The sequence below is a fragment of the Triticum dicoccoides genome, chromosome 4A (assembly GCF_002162155.2).
Source record: "Triticum dicoccoides isolate Atlit2015 ecotype Zavitan chromosome 4A, WEW_v2.0, whole genome shotgun sequence".
NCBI classification, from domain to species: Eukaryota; Viridiplantae; Streptophyta; class Magnoliopsida; order Poales; family Poaceae; genus Triticum; species Triticum dicoccoides.
Window position 1 is genome coordinate 697,071,190 of NC_041386.1, and position 5,690 is coordinate 697,076,879.

A 5,690-nucleotide genomic window follows, 5' to 3' on the forward strand; every position below is an offset into this window, starting at 1 on the left:
CTTTCTCATTATATCGTAGACATGATTTTAATAAAGTTTATTCCTTCTTCCAACATTACTTTCACTTTCCATGGCTTGTCCGTATCCACGGGTGCCCTCCATACCAACACTTTCCAAGGAATTTATTATTTGACAACATAATGTAAATTCATTTTTCATTTCGGGACTAGGCATCCCTAATACCTTTGTCGTACTCTCGTGCAATGACAAGTGAATAAACACCCATCGTGAGAATAACACATCTAGCATGGAAAATATTGTCCACCCCTCACCGCCTCGCGAGCAGTACATGCACACAAAAGAGAAATTTATTTTGAAAATTGGAGATGGCACATGCAAATTATCCTAGAACGACACGGAAATACCGCATATAGGTAGGTATAGTGGACTCATAAGGCAAAACTAGTTTAAAGGGTTTTGCCTGCACAAATAGTGATCATACTTAGTGCAAAATGAAGGCTAGCAAAAAGATTTCGAAGCGACCAACCAAGAAACGAAAAATTGTGTCCCAAACATTAAGCATAAGTAACACCGAATAATGCACCACAAGTAGGATATAAATTTCATTGCATAAATATTAACTTCTATGCTTGCATAGGGGATCACAAGCATTCACATCAATATTCTTACTAAAGCACAATTACTCATCAACATAACTCACATATCAAATCGTCATATCTCAAAACCATTACTAAGAATCAAGTTTATTTTGTCCAATGATCTTCATGAAAGGTTTTGTTATATCCTCCTTGGATATCTATCACTTTGGCACTATTTTCATATATTTCTTTTGATAAGCTCAGACAAATTTAAGTGAAGAACATGAGCATACATTTTCTTTCTCTTGAAATAATCTAAGTGAAGCAAGAGAGAAGTTCATAAAAAATTACTAACTCCCAAATAAATCTAAGTGAAGCATGAGAGGAATTCTTAAAAAATAACAATCCACACCGTGCTCAAAAAGATATAAGTGAAGTATTAGAGCAAATCGAAGGCTTTAAAAATTTAAGGGAAGCATAGGAGCAAGCATAGAATAATTTTTGGATGTCTCAAAAAGGTGTGTCCAGCAAGGATTCATCACTTAAAACAGAAATCAAAACAAGCAAAGACTCATATCATACAAGACACTCCAAGCAAAACTCATAATATGTCACGAATAAACATATAGTTCCAAGTAAATACTGATGGTTGTTAGTATAAAGAGGGGATGGCACTCGGGGGCATCCTCAAGCTTAGTTGCATGATACTTCTTGAGTATTATCTTGGGGTGCCCCAGGCATCCCCAAGCTTAGCCTTTTGCTAATCCTTATTCCTTCATCCATCGTAAGATCACACAAAACTTGAAAACTTCAATCACACAAAACTCAACCAAACCTTCGTGAGATCTGTTAGTATAAGAAAGCAAACCACTACTATAAGTACTGTTGCAGACCTATTCATCTTTTATGTTTGAATTATATCTAATTTATTCCAGCTTTTATATGGCAAAAACTCATCAAAGAACACCATAGAATCATCAAAACAAGCACACAACGCAAAGAAAACAAAATCTGTCAAAAACAGAACAGTCTGTAGCAATCTGACTACTTCAAATACTTCTGTAACTCTAAAAATTCTGAAAAATTAGGACAACATGAATAACTTGTTTATTAATCCTCTACTAAAAGAACGAACTCAAAAGTACTCTTCCGATAAAAATGAAAAATAATTTCGTGAGTGCAAAAGTTTCTGTTTTTCAGCAAGATCAAATCAACTTTCACCCAAATCATTCCAAAGGCCTTGCTTGGCACAAAAACTAATTTAAACCACAAAAACACATCTAACCAGAGGTATAATTGTGTATTTTATTGAAAACAGAAAAAAAGCAAAAAGATACAAGTTGGGTTGCCTCCCAACGAGCGCTATCGTTTTACGCCCCTAGCTAGCATAACACATATGATCTAACTTTCATCATCTTTATCCTTTTTTTCCTTGGAGGTACTTGTGTCGGGAGGTTTTATAAATTAAACATAAAATGCATTATCCATAGAAACCTTAGCACTATCAAGTTGCTTTTTATCATAAACCCTATGATTCCTGGCAGTGATCCAAGAATAGTGTTGTTTAACATCATTAAAAACTTGTTTGATCATATCTAAAATAGGGACTTGCTTTTTAAGGTTCTCATCAACGATTTGGTTATCTCCAAGCAAATGTATAAAAGCATAATCACTATTATAAAGAATTTCATCAATCATGGGTTTTTCACGATTCATGCCATAAAAATCAACAATTTCCATAGCTTCCCGTATTATGTAGTCAAATTCATTCATCAGCACAAGAGTGGCTAACTTTTTAGCTTAAGGATTCTTTATAATGGACAATTCATAGAACAATCTTTGCAAAGTATGATGAGTGCGGATAAATTTAGTTTCAAGTTTAAGAACAAGTGCCGAAATAGCTTCTGCATAAGATGTAGTCCTTTTAAGTATAGGAATATCATCAAAACTTAGTTTTCTGACACAATTGAAAAATTCTTGGATATGGTCTTTTCCCATAAAATTCCCTTGCCCAAAGAAAAAAGTTTTGTCCTCCAGATTAAATGTACGCTCCATTTTATGAGTTAGGCCATCATCTGTTTCTTCCATACCAAAATCACTCATGGTGACTTCACAACAAGATTGCACTCAAAAACATATCTGATGAGAAAACAGCGAACGAAAAAGAGGGCGAATAAAACGACAAATTTTTGTGAAGTGGGGAAGAGGAAAACGAGAGGAAAATGGCAAATAATGTAAATTGCGAGGAGTTGAGATTTGGGAATAGGAACATGGTTGAATTTGAAGATCCTCCCCGACAACGGCGCCAGAAATTCCATTTGATGTCTGCTAGAACTATGTCGGTATTTCCCCAAAGAGGAAGGGATGATGCAGTATAGAGACGGTAGGTATTTCCCTCGGTGATGAGACAAAGGTTATCTAATAATTAGGAGAAACTCCTAACACCATGTAAACAGCACCTACAAACGAATAACAAATACTCGCAACCCGACGTGTTAAAGGGGTTATTAATCCCTTTCGGGTACGACGCCTCAAGTAGGCAAGATAATGTGAAATAAATGTGGTATATAGGATAAATAGATCGTGGAACAAATAAATTTCAGCAAGGTATTTTTGTATTTTTGGTTTAATAGATCTGAAAAGAAAAGCAAAGTAAAATAGATCGCGAAGGCAAATATGATGAGAAGAGAATCAGGGGCCGTAGGTTTCACTATTGGCTTCTCTCGAGAAAAATAGCAAACAGTGTGAAAACAATTACTGCTAGGCAATTGATAGAACTTCAAATAGTCATGACGATATCTAGGCAATGATCATTATATAGGCATCCGTCCAAGATTAGTAGACCAACTCTTGCCTACATCTACTATTATTACTCTGCACATCGACCGCTATCCAGCATGCATATAGTGTATTCAGTTCATGGAAAAATTGAGTAATGCAATAAGAACGATGACATGATGTAGACAAGATCTATTTATGTAGAAATAGACCCCATCTTGTTATCTTTAATAGCAACGATACATACGTGTCGTTTCCCTTTCTGTCACTGGGATCAAGCACCGTAAGATCGAACCCATCACAAAGCACCTCTTCCTATTGCAAGATAAATAGATAAAGTTGGCCAAACAAAACCCAAATATCAGAGAAGAAATACGAGGCTATAACCAATCATGCATATGAGAGATCAAAGAAGACTCAAATAACTTTTATCGAAAAAAACATAGATCTTATCATAAACTCAAAGGTCGTCGGATCCCAACAAATACGACGCAAAAAGACTTACATCATATGGATCTCCAAGAGACCATTGTATTGATAATCAAGAGAGAGAGGGAGCAAGCCATCTAGCTACTAACTACGGCCACGTAGGTCTATAAAGAACTACTCACGCATCATCGGAGAGGCACCAATGGACATGATGAACCCCTCTGAGATGGTGTCTAGATTGGATCTGGTGTTTCTGGACTCTGCGGCGTCTAGAATTGATTTTCATTGACACCCTTAGGGTTTCTGGAATATTGGGGTACTTATAGAGCAAAGAGGCGGTACGGGAGGCCAACAAGGAGGGCACTATCCACCGGGGCGGGCTTGGGCCCCCAACCACGCCCTGGTCCGTTGTGCTCCCCTAGGTGCTCCCTTCTGTTGCGTTCCTAGCCCACTGAATGTCCTCTGGCTCAAAAAAATCCACAAAAATGTTTCGCTACATTTGGACTCCGTTTGGTATTGATTTGTTGCGATTTAAAGAACATGCAGAAAACAACAACTGGCACTGGGAAGTATGTCAATAGGTTAGTACCAAAGATGATATAAAATTACTATAAAATGATTGCAAAACATCCAAGAATGATAACATAACAGCATGGAAAAATAAAAAATTATAGATACGCTGGAGACGTATTAATGCACGAGGACTTCTTGAGTCTCGGTGACTTTGAGCGTAAAGCTGCTAGGGACTACATTGAAAACTTCGTGATAATGAATAAGAACAGGGAAACGATTCTTCTGCCTTATAATCCATTGTAAGCCATTGCCGGACAACCCTTTCGTATATTTCAATCATTCCGCCTCGCCCATATGGAGATTAATTTGAGGTGTTTTTTCCATGCAGCAACGGCCTCGTCGTCCTTATCATTCTTTCCCGCGATTCTCCCACAACTTGTATTTTGACTTGTCTAGAAACTATGAAAAGAAGGACTACAGCCACATAACGAATATTCTGGATGATGCTCCCCACGGCTTCAGCATGAAGGGTGGCCACATGGAGATCACGAAACAAAGGAAGAAGAGGCCAGGTTTCTCGCATAAAACTAACTTCTGCAGCATCCATCAACCGACATCTAGCGACAACGATGGATTCTAACTCCTCCATATCATGATGGAGTTTAGAAGGGATCACCAAAAGCTTCGCATGACAAGCAGGTGATCTTATCTGGAAATGTGCAGAATCCCTAGGAGAAGAACTGGATTATAAAATCAGAGATGACTTCTATCGCACCCAGAGGGACATTGCAACGGTCATCATGAAAGGAGTCATCAAAGAGAAGGGAATGTTCCACCAAGGCCCTATATCTTAAGCTGACGTCCGAGATCGCATAGGACTGCAACGTCAGGTCCTGATGCCTATTCAAGAAGCTAGGATGCCTCCTCGATGATCTGGATGGATGGAACTTGCAATGATTGACTTTGTCACTACTAGGAAAAGGGCTATAGATGATATGGCCACTAATGGCGCAGCAGACATATGGTGCGCCATTACTATATACTAATGGCGCACCATGTGTTGGTGCGCCATTAGTCATATATTACTAACGGCGCACCTGGTGCATGGTGCGCCATTAGTAGTTTTGAAAAAAAAATAAAAAAATTGTTACTAATGGCGCACCATTGTACAGTGCGCCATTACTAGTTGACATAGTAATGGCGCACAAAACCAACCGTGCACCACTAGTAGTTTTGAAAAAAAATAAAAAAAAATTTGTTAGTAATGCCGAGCCCCACCACCCCTCGCCCCGTCGCCCCCCTCCCCTCGCCGCCCCCTTGCCCCACCTCCCCTCACCCCGTCACCCCACCTCCCCTCGCCTCGTCGCCCCCCTCCCGTCGCTGCCCGCTTGCCCAACCACCAGCCGCCGCTGCCGCCACCCGCCAACGCCC